The 16,891-nt window shown below is 39.3% G+C and overlaps 1 protein-coding gene across 8 annotated transcripts in view; it reads left to right on the top strand.

Moving 5' to 3' along the window:
- mub (poly(rC)-binding protein mub) overlaps nucleotides 1-16,891 on the top strand; it is a 221,409-nt gene that overhangs the window by 176,953 nt on the left and 27,565 nt on the right. For all 8 annotated transcript variants that reach the window (XM_069502227.1, XM_069502228.1, XM_069502229.1 and 5 more), the window contains one exon: nucleotides 16,648-16,714. The gene's annotated coding sequence lies outside the window, so the exon portion shown is untranslated. The remainder of the gene's footprint in view (nucleotides 1-16,647; nucleotides 16,715-16,891) is intronic.

Below are 16,891 nucleotides of genomic sequence, written 5' to 3'. Positions count from 1 at the left end.
ACAAAGGTTAGGTACCTTGGATACTATCTCTATGTTAGGTATTCTCTAAAATCTGTCAAAATACATTATGAAACAAAAAAGGAAAAAACTATGGAAAAAAGTTACCTCTTTGTTATTTTCAAATGAAAGTACAAAAATCTCGCAACCAATATAGAAGCTTGAAACATTTTAAGAATTTAATTTTTCAGGAAGAATTTTTGGGTACGTCTTTGTGTTTAAAAAAAAGTTTAATGTGTTTTACTGTTTATTTTAAGTATTTCCTCGAATAGTTTTAAAGTCTTCATAGCGACCCTTCTTACAAAAAAATGAGCCTTTATATTATACTCTTTTATTTATTTTTAAAGTTGTGAGTAAATCAACCTTCACCACTGATTAGATAAATAAAGAATAATTACCTGCTTTCCGTCGTGAAAATTTCACGTCAAGTACTCACCTAATCCCGTGAGTGTAATAGGGACTTAAAATTACGCGTAGATAGCTTTAATTTCGTTCGTAGGCAGGTATTTTAGCAATTGTGTCAGGAAAAGAAATGAGCAGCGTCGCTGCCAAAATGAAAAGAGGCCTGATTTATATCGCACGTAAACCCTGACACTGGATCTTATTAACATTACTTTTTATAACACTACGCTAAATTGCAACAATGTTGGGAGAATTTTAATTAAAACAGGTGTTAACTAGCGCTATCAAATGTTATAGTTGGTGTCAAAATAACGTTTTTTTTTTCTGTATTCGATAACAGTAAGTTAAACCTTAACTACGATCTCATCATGATTAATCCATCGCCGGCTCACTACAGAGCACGGGTCTCCTCTTAGGATGAGAAGGAGTTTGGAGTTTGGAAGGAGTTTAGTATATCTATGTACTATATAGAGATATAGTAGCTATATTACATTACCAGTAGATAATTATGTTCTTAATATTTATTTCTAAGGACGATTATTTAAATAATTTTGTAGAAGTACGTATATCTATCTAGCTATTAAATTATTTATATTTTAATATAAAAGAGAACACATTATGATTGTGACAAAGGCCTATGTAGGCCGCGTAATTTGGAGTAGGCCTCGCGGCGCTATATGCCGTGCCTTCGTGTAGGTACTCCGAGTATGTTTTGTAAGTAATTCTTGTACTCTAATTGAGTTTCAGCATGTTTACGACCTAGTTGCCCGCTCTGGATGGTTATGACAACACATATTAAGCAAGATAACAGAAATTATTGTAGACGACTAGCTAGATTTGCTAGGGACGAATTTATAAAAACCCTTTCTTAGCAAGGGTTTCTCCCTTTTAAGCTTAGATTAAATTAACCCCTTATTAGAAGCCTAAACTGCACGAAAACTGACGCAACGCTAAATATTTACAAATGCGAAAGTGTGTTTGTTTGTTGGTTTGTTAGTTTGTCCTACAATCACGTCGCCACGGAGCAACGGATTGATGTGATTTTTTTGCATAGGTATAGTTTAAGACCTGGAGAGTGACATGAGCTACTTTTTATCGCAGTTAGTCAACGAGCTCCCATGGGATTTTCAAAAACCTTGATCCACGCAGAAGAAGTCGTGGGCATCATCTTAAAGGGCAGGTAAAAATTGTTATTTTTGTGAGTTTGTATGAAGGGAGTAAATCTGATTTTGTAAATTCTTTCGCTTAAAGATAGAACGGCTATATGTACGTATTATCACATGAGTCACTCGGGCATAATATTGTATTGAGCTACAAATTATAATATTAGCTAATGTAATGTATTTTGGGCTCTAAATTATTTCAGGCGTACAAAATAGTGCGCAAAAGCTAGTTGTGCGTATATAATGTCCCAGAGGGGCGTAAGACATACATACAACAAGCAATTTAGAGCCTCAATAGCTCAACCGGTATAGGAGTGGACTGAAAACCGAAAGGTCGATGGTTCAAACCCCGCCCGTTGCACTATTGTCGTACCTACTCCTAGCACAAGCCTGACGCTTAATTGAAGAGGAAAGGGGAATATTAGTCATTTAACATGGCTAATATTCTTTTATTTAAAAAAAAATCGTCTTAGGTTTGATTCTTGGTTTGATAAAAATAAGCGCACAGTTAAAACTAGTATAAAACTCACGATTGCAACACGTTTTATAAAAAGAGAAAAACTTTTGAAATGGTGATCGAAATTTTACATCGAGTTCTTTCAAACAGCTTGGTAAACGACGGAGCGTCGTATTTTTTACGTTTGTACGCAACAACGATTTATGAGGTCGAGTGATTTTAAGACCTGAAAAAACAGCGATTTTCATTTTCAAGTACCCTGTAATGATTGCTTGTATTTCTGTTTTTATTGTAGGTATTTTATTTCAAAAGAAGCACTCTTATTACTAGCTGAACCTCGAGATTTTGTCCGCGTGGTTAAGTTTTATAATAATCCCGTGGAAACTTTGAAAAGTATCCTTAGAACCAGTCAAGATTTTTAAGCGGATGAGACAATAGACAAACAAACAGTAGGTACTTTCCCATTTATAATATTAGTATGGAATAATATATAATCCTAATCCTAATAATATTACAAAATGTGAAAGTGTGGATGTTTGGATGTTTGTTACTCAATCACGTAAAAACGGCTGACCGGATTTGGATGAAATTTGAAATGGAGATAGATTATACCCTGGATTAACACATAGGCTATTTTTTATACCGGAAAATTAAACAGTTCCCGCGGGATTTTGAAAAACGTAAATCCACGCGGACGAAGTCGCGGGCAACAGCTAGTATGGATATATTGATTTATTGAACCAGGCAGATAGGTATACTATGTGTTTGCGTTGTATATAAATGCGAAAGTGTGTTTGTTTGTTGGTTTGTTGAAGAGTTCCCACGGGATTTTTAAGAACCTAATTCCACGCAGATGTAAGTAGTCGCGGGCTTCAGCTAGTATTATTATACCTAATACTCTGTTGAAAATGATAATTACTTTATTAGCAAATAATATTTGCCGACTAACCAGTGCAGGTTACGTCTATTTTCTTGGATACCTTAGTTAAGTAAATAACTCAGGTACCTGGTACTTGGTGAGTATTTTGATTTTCCTACTTTTACTTTGGAAGCAACACAAAAGACTGTCTATTTTATTTTTATTGTGTGACACAAAAGCACGGGAGAGGGAAAACGGTCCTTTTTATAAAGGATAGCTGCCTATTTCACACACTTAATGCTTTCGAGAAGAAATGCTCATTATTTTATAATTGTATGTTGGAAATACGTATATGTATTTAAAAAACTATTTTATGCTGCTTACGGAACTTTTCTTTTTTCTTTGACCGTTGAACATAATGTTATTAGTTATTCAACTCTATTTAACAGAGCTATCCATCCTATCATTTCGACGCTAAATTCAAAATTCAATGTTTGGTATTTAGATGATGGGACCTTAGGTGGCGAAGTGAACACAGTTTTGGACGATCTAAGCAGTGTTATATCAAAATTTGAATCTATTGGCCTAGAACTAAACTTTGATAAATGCGAAGTATATGTTCCAAATTCGTTTTCGGCTGATTCTAAATTAGATATTTTAGAGAAATTCAATATGTTGGCTCCTGGTATTAAAATTTTAAATGATGAGTCACTTCGTCTCCTAGGGGCTCCCGTACTAGATGCATCAGTTCCTCTATTTGTTGAAAATACTATTTCAAAATTTAGTAGTAACTCCCACCGTCTGTGTGAAATTAATCCACATATGGCTCTCACAATATTGCGGTTTTGTTTATTTGTTCCAAAATTTACGTACTATCTAAGATGTTCTCCACTTTGGAAATTTAATACTCTATTGGACAATTTGGATGCTTTTGTTAAAAATATTCTCACTAGTATTCTAAATTGTCCAATAAGTAATCAAGCATGGTCCCAGGCTTCTCTTCCAATCAGGTATGGAGGTCTGGGAATTCGCAAAATTTCTAGTGTTTCGCTGCCAGCATTTCTTTCCTCTGTTTACAGTACACACACTCTCTATGGCAAGATTATATCCAATTCTTTGGGTTCCATAGAGGTGTCTGGCTTAACAGAGGCAAGAAATGAATGGTCCATGCATAGTCCCAGCCAAGTGCCGGTTTCTCTTTCTTCCCAGAGACAGTGGGACGACATTATTTGCAAAACGACATTTGACACTTTACTAGCAAACGCAAATTCTAAAAAAGACCGTGCTCGTCTTCTCGCTGTTTCTGCAAAAGAGTCCGGCTACTGGCTACATGCTCTTCCCTCTGCCAACCTGGGCACTATGTTAGACCATACGACACTTTCTGTTCTCATTGGTCTTAGGCTTGGCGCCACAATAAACCAGCCTCACCGTTGCCACTGCGGTGACTGCGTTGACGCCTTCGGCCACCATGGGCTCTCCTGTTCGAGAAGCGCTGGACGCTTCTCCCGCCATAGTACCCTTAACGACATCATCCGGAGGTCCCTTGCCACCGCCCATGTGCCAGCTGTACTAGAACCTATTGGTTTGGCACGTAGCGATGGCAAGAGACCTGATGGTATGACGCTCGTACCGTGGAAGATGGGCAGGTCGCTTGTTTGGGATGCAACTTGTGTAGACACTTTAGCTGCATCCCACATTCAGGCGACCTCCTCTATGGCGGGTGCAGCGGCCATCAGCGCCGAACAGGCCAAGAGGCGCAAATATGAAAACCTCGATGGGAGCTTCGTATTCGTGCCTTTTGGTGTGGAGACCTTGGGGCCGTGGGGCCCGGGGGCTCGAGCTCTTTTTGAAGAAATTGCGAAAAGAGTTATCGAGTCAACCGGGGACCCGAGAGCTGGCAGCTACCTTGGTCAAAGAATTAGTTTGGCCATCCAAAGGGGTAATGCTGCCAGCATCTTGGGTACAATGCCTCGCTGCGGTGGTCTCGATGAGGTTTTAGATTTAATTTAATTTATTTTAGTTTTAATTTAATGTTGTTTTTTTTAGATTTAAGTTTATTAATAGTTTATTTAAATAATTTAAATACGAAAAAAATAAAAAAAAAATTAACAGAGATATTTTATAAATAAACAAATAACTACCTAAAACTTTATTTCCAGTATAAATCCCGCAAATTGCTATTGCGCTGGAACCATGTCTCATTAACATCGAAATGTCGTCATTTTGACGTCAGCCGAAATAAAAATTATACCATTCATCGACATAGGAATAGTTGTACTACGTAGTAGTACCTACTTGCAAATTCTTTGATACCATTAGCTCGAAACTTCAATCTAGTTTTGACGTTACTAAAATGGCGGCCAAGTGCATATGCAATTTGCGGGACTTAAGTATAACAAAAACTTTTAAAAGGAATTACGCGAATTATAGGTAATCTATTTGAGAAGTAAATAAAAAAGATTTTATATGATCCACTTGTATGGTTACATTACATGTTATAAGCTAGCGAAAGTGAAGGAATCCTAATATTACCTATTCACTACTTAGCTTATGCTCGCGACTTCGTCCGCGTGGACTACACACAAACCCCTATTTTACTCTATAATAGTTAGTGTCTATGTGTCTGTCTGCTAGATTTTACTGTCCATCTGTTGATTCGACTTTGATGAAATTTGGTACAGAGATAGCTTGTATTCCAAAGAACATAATATTTTTATCCCGGAAAACTAACAACTTTCCACGGAATTAAGAAAACTAAGCTCTGTGGATGAAGTTGTGGCCATCATCTACTTGGTACACAGATAGCTAGCATTCTGAAGGCGGACATCATCATCATCATCATCAACTAATAGACGTCTACTGCTGGACATAGGTCTCTTGTAGGGACTTCCACACGCCACGGTCTTGCGCCGCCTGGATCCAGCGGCTCCCAGCGACTCGTCTGATGTCGTCCGTCCACCTAGTATCAATACAATGCTCAATGACCTTAGCAGAGCTTCTCAGCAGGTGGGCCTAAAAATGAACATGAGTAAGACGAAAATCATGTCTAATGCCCGGCCCCACCCAGTAATCGTTGAGAGTTCTGCACTCGAAATTGTAGACGAGTATATATACCTAGGACACACAATCCAGTTGGGTAGGTCAAATTTCGAGAAAGAGGTCAACCGCCGAATCCAACTCGGTTGGGCAGCGTTCAGGAAGCTTCGAGATGTCTTCTTGTCCAAAATTCCTCTGTGCTTGAAGAACAAAGTCTTCGAACAGTGCGGGTTGCCAGTGATGACATGGATTCGAGACAGGCGGACATAGACTACTTTACTCCGGAGATCAAAGAGTTCCCGCGGGATTTTCAAAAACCAAAATCCACGCGGACGAAGTCGCAGGCGGACTCCCAGCCGCGCCCGATACGAGCAGGAGTACCACAAGGCAGCTGCTTGTCCCCGTGTCTGTACGCGGTGTACACAGACGACATCCCTACCCTCGCCGAACATTTGCGCGAGGGGGAGGAAGACGTGCTGTTGTCGCTTTATGCTGACGACAGCGCGTATCTCGCGTCGTCATACCATCAGATCATCGCTACCAATCGCATGCAACGTCTGCTGGATTTGCTTCCGGATTGGCTGGATAAGTGGAAAATGGCAGTCAACGTGGGGAAGACTGCCGCGATCCTGTTCGGCATCCGGAAGCCTTTACGTCAGCTCCAACTGCGAGGGCAGGGCATAGAGTGGCAGACTTCGGTGTGCTACTTGGGGTGTCGCATCGACAATAACCTGAGCATGATCCCCACTGTGAACCACGCCGTGGATCATGCCAAGGCTGCCACGTCGATGCTGTACCAGATCCTCACCTCAAGCCTCTCACTGAAGACCAAGCTCCGGATTTACGGAGCCTATGTCCGCTCACGTCTGACGTACGCGGCTCCTGCCTGGTATGCTCTCTGTTCAGAACACCAGAAGAGCCGCTTACAAGTCCAGCAGAACAAGTGCCTACGCATGATCGTAGGAGCGCCGAGGTACGTGAGGAATGATGTCATTCATCGCGACCTCAAGACGCCCACCGTGGAGGAGTACGTCCGTACACTTGCGCGGCGCATGTTTGCGCGCGCGGACTACGGACCTTACACAAACCTTCACGGCATCGCTCCGCTGACCATTCGACCACCGACCGGGCGTCCTCTGCCTCGGGAACTCCTACGATCGCCACCACTAGCGTGGCACGCAGGCGATCCTAGCGATGATGATGACGACGCGAGACCCACCGGATTTGACACTATCTCCGCGCGCGATGGCCAGCCTATCGTCCGCAACGCGGAGATCACGACCGGACCAGACACCACCCCCGCGCGCGACGGCGACTCTATCGCCCTCAGCGCGGGGAACACAACCAGCCACGAGGCCCCAAGCCAATGATGGCGGGCCCTAGCCGGTGAAATTCCGGCTAGAGGATCAACACCGGGGTAATTGAATACCCCGCGCCTTGCCCGGGTAAGGAGGCTACGCCTCGAGGCCCGTACCCCCGCTTGGCTTTCGGCCAACCGGAGAAGACCCTGTCGTCAAGTCGCAGGCATTATCTAGTACCTACATAATTGTTAAATATTCAAGTGGATAGGTATCGAAAACAAAATATGAAGACATTGGAAAGCAATAGTGTCGGAAATCCGACGAGGGTCGGAAAAGGGTTCGGATCCTAGTCACATGTCTATACAATGAAATAAAATTACGGAATGCAAAGTTTAGTATGGAACTCTGTAATACTGGCTTTAGTGATCCATAATGTATGATTATATTAAGTACTAGCTTATGCTTGCGACTTCATCCGCGTGGACCACACAAATTTCAAACCCCCATTTGACCCACTTAGGGGTGGAATTTCGAAAAATCCTTTCTTAGTGGATACCCACTCTTTATAAAGAACACATCCTCCAAACTTCATGTCTCTAGGACCAGCGGTTTAGGCTGCGCGTTGATATATAAGTCAGTCAGTCAGTCAGTCAGTCAGTCAGTCAGGACTTTGAATTTTATATATACAGATTCATCTATACTAATATTATAAAGAGGTAAAGTTTGTATCTTTTTTCGCAGGGAATAATGTGAAATGGATACTGTTTTTAGACCAGTCGATTCAGTTTAGTTTAGATTGTATATAAACGAATTATTATCATTATTTACCTATCTATAAAAGATTTACAATTAGCTTTAGGTACTTGTAAGCCCTGAGGCTTAAAACTTTTTCGAAGTCGAGGTTAATGGTTTTCTTATATTTAATATTAAATAAGACTTGTTTCTAACTTGATTTATATTTCAAACAAAATCTCTAATTATATGCCCTCCCGTGAGCCCTGACCGAATTTCAGCCACGAGGGCTAATGGGATATTAACCATCTACGCAGGGGGTATTGTAGGCCACAAGTGTATAAGCAAACACAGGTGCACTCTCTATTCCCTCACGCTCATAGATTATTGGGACGACAATCCAACACAACCGGAGAGAGATCAGGCGCAGGACCTATATAATGCAACACCCTCGCTACGCTCGGGAGTTACTCTGCAGTCCCTCGTTACGCTTGGGATTCATCCCGGCGCTCGTAACGTAAGACATTGCACTACCCTCATGTTGAATAATCTAATATTACGTGTTAATTTGTACCAAAAACATCCATACTAATATTATAAATGCGAAAGTATGTCTGTCTGTCTGTCTGCTAGCTTTTCACGGCCCAAAGTTTAACCGATTTTGATGAAATTTTCTACAGAGTTAGCTTACATCCCGGGAAGGACATAGGCTACTTTTTATCCCGGAAAATCAAAGAGCTCCCACGGGATTTTTAAAGACCTAAATCTACGCGGACGAAGTCGCGGGCGTCCTCTAGTTTACAATAAAGAGAAAAAGAGAGTAAAAGTGGACAGGGAAGCTTTCATCTCTATGAGAGATTTCAACCAGTGACCATTGGCAGTGCGAGAAGTTGTAAAGTTAGTGGAATAGGTACAAAAAAGAAATAGTACAAGTAATCCGAGATACAAGTGTAACACCACCAACTTCCCAACTTCGGGCTGAAAAACAATGTTTGCCTTGGAACTCAAACTCGGGGTCTTCGGATCCGCAGCCAATTAAGCTAGCCACTAGACTATTGAGGCAGTTAAGCTTAATTTAATTTAATATTCCCATGTAGACCATACCTAATAATCGGGTCCGTGAAAACATTTTCATCACGTCGTGCGTACTTGATCTTTATCTATATTTTTTTCAATCTTATCGGCATCCAATCGAAATAAGTTTGCTGGCATTATTCCCAAACCGGTAAATAAAATTGCTATCAAAGCGCCAGTAAATTCAATGTATAGACAATAAATGCTAATTCAATCCCAAGTTTTGGAAAGAAAATATAAAAACTCACCACCCCCGCAAGTGAAAAGCCTTGAGAAAATATGCATGAAAACTACGCTCCAGCTCTTTTTATCGCAACTTGGAAACTAAAAGTTGTCTTAATGCACTCAGTAAGCCACGTAAATGTTACTACACGACTTTTGTTATTTCTCTTTAAAGGTATTCGTTTGATGTAAGAACTAAGAAGTTGCTTTTAGTTGTTGTAATTTTCTTGCGGGCTCCAAATGAAAGCTATACCTGCTAGGTACCTAGTTTTTACTGTTCTCTTTGATGTTACCTATTCACAAGTGAAAGATGATAAAATACATAGGTACTTGACTTTCCCCAACGATTAGGTGTGCCTACAAACTTCTGATTTTTATACTCCGCATTAAGGAATGTGACCCATTTTTGCCTGTAATCACAGGCGAAAAATGTCGCTGAGACGTTGACTCTGACAAAGGCTAAAATAATAAAACGACGCTTGTTTCAAAGATTTCTCTCCACTTGAAAATAAATAGTGTAGTATGTATTATTTGATTGTTTCCTACGTGATGTTGCAATTGACATACTTACATGATACTTGTTCAATTATTATGTATCTGTTTAGTATGCAAATTGGGTAATATAAGCCACTATTCACCGCAACCCAGTTACACCCCACGGGACCGCTAAATAAATACACTCAACAGAGCTATCGGTTTCAATAGCTCAATAACCGCCGTTGTATTCGGGACCACGTTTACCTACGGTTTAGGTAATCCGAATAAAAGGTAGTTACATATTTGCCACTCGGCAGCTCACGTGGATGAGGTGAGAGGTTAATGCATCGACTAGGTACCTCCTTTCTCAATTACACCTATTAATTTACAAGTGTTTAAATGGAGTTCACTGGTTCTGGCTTCGCGTTTGACAAAAACACCCTAGTAATATGACAGACAAGACTTGCGTGGAATCGGTGTGATGAGGCTTTTAATCGCGGTGAAAAGTCTCGTAAATTTTTTTTAGCACTGAGACTCCATGGCCATTATTATCAATCTAAAATTTATTGCTTGGTAAGTAGTTAAAGTAGGCCGTAAGAACAAAAGAAAAATAAGATACCCGCCTCGTTAACAGTTGAAAATTGATTTCTCGTATTTCCGGCTGATTGCTCCCAAACCTGCTTTGTTCCCCCAGGTCTCGGAGCTATTAGTAATCCTTGGGAGTCTATGATTTATGTTAAGTACGAGATTAAACATTTTCCTAATGACTTTCAACCGTTGGCTGTATAAAGGTGAGCGCATATCATGGCGGGCCGGAGCCGCACAAAATTTAAATAAATAATTACTATTTTAGTGAAGAATACTTAGAGTAAAGATTTTATGGATAGATATTTATCATAAAACGATAAATCCCACAAGCTAGCAAGCATCATTAACTTCATTCGTTTTTAAAAAACTGGTTTGTAAAAAAAATCTCAACTTAATTTTTTTTTAGTTAATTATCCACAGCTGATATCGAACTTGATGTTAACAATTTTCTTTAGCGACTTTTATCTATGTAAGTTTTAGATGAAAATTGTCTGCCTCATCAAATAACAAAGCATAAGCAAAATAAAATTAGAACCTTAAAAATAACACAGACAGGTATTACTTATAGTGCGTACCTACATTTTGAGAACTCATTCGCCATATTTGCTCATTATTGTAGTGAGCCAAGTTCGCGACAGGTTGTGATGGCAATAGGGATATGAGGCGGGGGGACGCTCCGCACACCCTCACGTCACCCGCGCGTGCTCGCACTGGGGTGACGTGAGGGCTGTGCGGGGCGTTGGCTCCCCGATTGACATCTCGACCTGTTGCGTACTATAGCTTGTGTTTGAAGCGCACTATGAATAAAATTCTATAGACCATATACAACCCAAATTTCCAATTCGAAATATTTTTTCGGGAACATAATAAAATATTAATGGCGGTTACGTTTGAGTTACGAGCAGGAACGGCCATGAACACATTGAGCCTACAATTCTTGTGGTCCATACGGTATAGCGTGCCCGAATATTACTGCTATTAATCAGAATCTAGGGAGGAACGGCGCAAACAAGAATGTTACACCAAAATAAAACTTTGGCAACTACTCTATTTACTTGAGTACTAGCTAGTTAGCTTGGGTTTTTAACGACTAACCTGGAGCAGTGGAGTAGGTACTCTGTAGTCTAAGAAATGGGAGGTCCCGAATTCTATTTCCAGCCGAATCACCTTAGAAATTTGGAAAAATCTTCCTTCCTTCGTTTTCTTTTGAATATTTGACTTAAAACCAGTATTATTAATCTTCTTTATATATATATATATATATATATATATACGTACGTTGGTAGATCAGTCAGTCAATTAGTCAGCTTTTTCTTTTATACATATATATATATATATATATATATATATATATATGTATAAAAGAAAAAGCTTTTTCTTTTATACATATATATATATATATATATATGTATAAAAGAAAAAGCTGACTAATTGACTGACTGATCTACCAACGTACAGCTCAAACCACTGGACGAGTGGGGCTGAAATTTGGCATGCAGATAGCTATAATGACGTAGACATCCGCTAAGAAAAGATTTTTGAAAATTCAACCCCTAAGGGGGTAAAATAGGGATGTGAAATTTATGTAGTCCAGCGCCAGCGGACGAAGTCGTGAACATGAGCTAGTTTTAGGCATAGAAATTCGCGCCAGATTAAGTACTCGTAGCAATCTGCTACGAGGCTACGACGATGCGAAAGTTCCAATTTTTCTACACTGCATGAACTATGACGTATATTATAGCAATTACATTGCAAATCCATTCTAATATCATAAATGCGAAAGTGTGTCTGTCTGTCTGTCGGTCTGTCTGTCTATCTCCCTGTCTGCTAGCTTTTCACAGCCCAACAGTTTACCCGATTTTGATGCAATTTGGTACAGAGTTAGCTTACATCTTGGGGAAGGACATAGGCTACTTTTCATTTCGGAAAATAAAAGAGTTCCCACGGGATTTTTAAAAATCTTAACCCACGGGCATCAACTAGTATTAATATAATATCAAAGACCTTATGGTATTACATCCATGTACTATAATGATTGTGTTATAACCATGAACAAATGCACGTCATGCATACTATGAATTCAAGACAAGGAGTCTGCTCCCCTAATTTAGCATAAAGATTAGTTTTTTCACATTATTATTTAAATAAGTTAGGTGCATGTAAGACTGGCTAAGTTGTGTTAATTTTTAAACTATCCTTCTCCTATGATTTACTAAAACAGTTGTTAAATCCTAACTTTGGCTGGACGCCCACTTGCTAGATACTATCACCTAAGCAATAATTTCTTTTGATGAGTAACCAAAACTAAGTGTTGGTTGATTTTTTATTAAGAACTAGCTGCCCCGGCGAACTTCGTACCGCCTAACAGTCGATTCTTTTTCAGGATTTTTTAAATTTTTCCCTCCGTAAGAACCATGCTCGTACTTCTAGGAATATTATAAAAAAATATTAGTGAAATCGGTTCAGCTGTTCTCGAGATTTGCGATCAGCAACACATTCAGCGATTCATTTTTATATATAGAGATATCTCTAACATTGTCACCTTCTTATATCAACGAGTTAGATTTTTATAATTTTAGGTGTACTAGAAAAATCAGCCAAGTGCGAGTTCAAAATCAGCCAATCACACACGAAGGGTTCTGTGCCATAGTACAAGAAATAACACTTGGCGGCCGCTTTGAAATTTTTCTTTTTTGTTGGTATGGCGACAATAAAAATACAAATTCTTGTGAAAATTTTTACTCTCTACCTACAACGGTTGACGAGATATAGCACCCTGACAAACAGACGGATGGACGCACAGACGGACAGCGGACGCTTAGTAAAAAGAACAATAAAGAGTGTGAATGATATAGGCATCTTTGTCTAAAACTGCAGAATAAACAGAAACATATTGTAGATGCTGGAGGTATCCTTGGTTTGTGTTTGCGATACGATTGTGAGCTCGATGAATAATATCCTCACTTAAACATCCTAGAGCGATCCAAGCGGTTGATTGGTTTCCGCATTCAAATTGGCCTCATACAGAGAATTCTACGGACGATGTGTACAATCTGCAGCAACTATGGAATATAAATATTATACATTTATTAAGACTCCACACAACACTGCCTTTTCCATTCATATCTTACGTAATAAATATTGACTAACTTTAATTGGGTCCCTGAAAATCTCTATCTATATATATAAAATTCAAAGTCCTGACTGACTGACTGACTGACATATATATCAATGCACAGCCTAAACCGCTGGTCCTAAAGACATGAAATTTGGAGGGTTTATTTTTTTTAAAGAGTAGGTATCCACTAAGAAAGGATTTTTCGAAATTCCACCCCTAAGTGGGTTAAATGGGAATGGAAATTTGTATGAAAGTCCATCATTTTTCAAGTTATTTGCATGGAAATTGGTATTTGGGTTTTAGGTCACAAATGAAAAGAAATACGTGTTTCAGGATTTTTGGAAAATTGGCCCATAAGGGTAGTAAAATAGGAGATGAAAGTTTGTATGGGACAGTTTTGATTATTGATATTATTAACTTGAAATTTGTATAGTAGGTTTTTTGTTGAGGTTAGGTGTCAGCTAAGAAACGACTATGAGAAAATCCCCCCCTCCCCCACGCAGCCGAAGCCGCGAGCAGAAGCTTGTATTATATAAAAATAAATCGCTGAATGTGTTGCTGATTGCAAATCTCGAGAACAGCTGAACCGATTTCGCTAATTCTTTTCTTAATATTCCTTTAAGTACGAGGATGGTTCTTACAAACGGAATTTTTTTTAAAATTCCTGATAAAGAATCGACTGTTAGGCGGTACGAAGTTCGCCGGGGCAGCTAGTAATCTAGTATAGGGTGGCAGGGTGGGATAGAGATTATATCAACAAAACTGATCAACAGGACTATTACTATCCTATTTAATGGTTATATTTCAATCATAGCAATTATTTATTTAATATAACCGCTGCTAATAAGCTTCCATCGCGATGTCCGTGGGCGACTCTGGCGTACGAACAAAAGCAATAGAGCTTTTCGAATGCTTCTTGTTAGGGTTCCGTACCCGAAGGGTGCCAACGGGACCTCTATTACTATGACTCCGCTGTCCATTCGTCCGTCCATCTGTCTGTCTCGTGAACCGTAATATTTCTATTGCCGCTATAACAACAAGTAATAAAGATTTCAAAATGCCCACCATGAAATTAAAAAAAAAGTGTTATTTTTGTACGATGGTACGGAACCTCGTTTGCGAGTCTGACTCCCACTGGACCGACGCTATGGCTACTAAAGCGGCTAGTTGTTTAGGCGATAGGAGCCAATTTGTGTGCCTAGCCTTAACGTTTCCTTGACAAGGCGTTTGCAGTTCCGGCAAGAGCCTACAAATAATATAGCCACTTAAACATCCTCCAGCAATTCCAGCGCTTGATTAGTTTCCGATAAGAATTGACTATAAGTATACAATATAGAACTCTACAAGTCATTTGATTGGACCAAGATACCATTAACCTACCCACAACATCACTATGCAAGTTACTTCCAAAATCATAGATATACGTAGCAGCCAGTTAGTACCTACAGTAAAACCTAAGATATTTACCAAGTCTAAATGGTAAAACGCAGAATGGTCTGTTAATTTCGGATTTTGTCCATCGGTGAATCGGTAAAAACCAAATATAAGTACTCGGCAAATCCTAGGTTTTGCCTCATGTAAAAGTCCGGATAATAATTAAACTAGAACGAATTCTGAACATAACTATACTCCACACAATCAGTAATTAAAATAGTATTAGTAGGTATTTCCAAAGATTATTATTATCATGTGGTGACCAAATTGGACTCTCCTACTAGGTAGGTAGGTACTTTTATTACATTTACCAATAAGAATTATTGTACTTCTTACGTCCTATGCATTTTCCTCTTCTACCAGGGATCATACAAAGGATAGTGTCAGGTATAGTACGCGATAGGAGATGGCAGTCGGGGAGGGAACGCCCCGCACGCCCGCACAGCCCCCGCGCTAACCCGGTGCGGGCAAACGCGGGTGACGTGAAGTGTGGGTGTGCGGGGCGTCCCCCGCCTCATACTTCGTTTGGCATCTCAACCTGTCGCGTACTATGCTTCAAAGCATACTGTCGAGACTTTTGGAATATCTACGTCAATTGTCAGTTAATACGATTGAGAATGCGATATCTCTGTGCGTCGCATTTACCTCCACTCACGAATTCCTTTAGCAAAACAATACAGGACAACATTTGTTCTATATACCTAATACCTAAATGTATACCTACTAGGACAACGTTGGAGACATCACTCAGCAGTTAAATATTTAACCAAACAATTAAGGACACTATACAATATCATAATAGGTTCAGTATTATGATATACTTAGTTATTTCTAAAAATCAATTCTGTTTGTGCTTCTACAAATCGTTTTGAATGCAAAACTACAAAATGAATAAATCGGCCAAGTGCAAGTCATTGCTACTCGCGCACTCAGGCTTCAGACGCGAGAACAATTTATTGGTATTTTCGTGTCTGAATATGAAGAAACTGACTGATATATCAATTAAACCATTAGGTTTAGAAACTTGAAATTTTGGATAAGGTAGGTTTTCTTTATAACCTAGGGTCTAACCTAGGGTCTTGGGTAGGGGTAGGATCTTATGCCCTGTCTGAGAGTCTGAGACAGGTTTTTTAGAAAATCCCGCACGGTAGGTAGAGTTACAGAGATAATGATATTTTTCGAGACATGCTAAAATGCTAAATCTTAGTATAAACTCAAAATTTACAATCTACAATTAGTTACTCAGTGAAAAGGGTCCATTATGGTATTACTTTACAATCTCAAAAAAGTTACTCAATGAAAAAAGGTCCATTATGGTATTCTAAGGCTTCAGAAACACGGCACAATGGGAGATTTATAAAAAAATCCGAATACTTAAATTGAGAAGTGAATCCCGTTCTATAGGATTATTAAGTTTAATTAGTTGGAGAAGTTCCGAATAACGCCTATTGTATTATTAATTCCTTCATTAAAGATAGCCATCTCCTTTTTACTCGCCGCTTGAATAAAAATTCAATTAGAATTATAAATGAATCTCTTAAACGGCTTACTGAAAGAACTGAACAAATTCATCGGCGTTTTTCACAACCTCACTCATCTTCTAAATCTAAATAATTATATAAAAGGAAAAGCTGACTGACCGACCGATATCTATCAACGAACAGCTCAAACTACTGGACGGGTCGGGCTGTTTGGCATTCAGAACTATGGTGGCATAATGCTATTACCTACTCAAAATGAATGTTTTAATTTTCACTTTATTTTTACAAGGTTTTTAATTGTTTCAGATACTTAACTTCTAAGTCATCAATGAATTCAGCCCTTGCGGGATAATAGACACCTACCTAATATCATGTAAGTACTTACGTCTTATTATCTACCCTGTTAAGAATAAATATTTGCAGTAGTTTGGGATGCCCTAGTTACTCTAGCGTAGGTGTACGAACGCGTCCGATAGCCGCGGCTTATATTATTGGTATCTGGATAATGCTAATACATTGAACTGTGCACAATGCACATTGTCGGACGTAC

This window comes from Maniola hyperantus, chromosome 12 (genome assembly GCF_902806685.2).
Source record: "Maniola hyperantus chromosome 12, iAphHyp1.2, whole genome shotgun sequence".
In the NCBI taxonomy this organism is placed as follows: Eukaryota; Metazoa; Arthropoda; class Insecta; order Lepidoptera; family Nymphalidae; genus Maniola; species Maniola hyperantus.
This window is presented reverse-complemented; position numbering and strand designations above follow the sequence as displayed.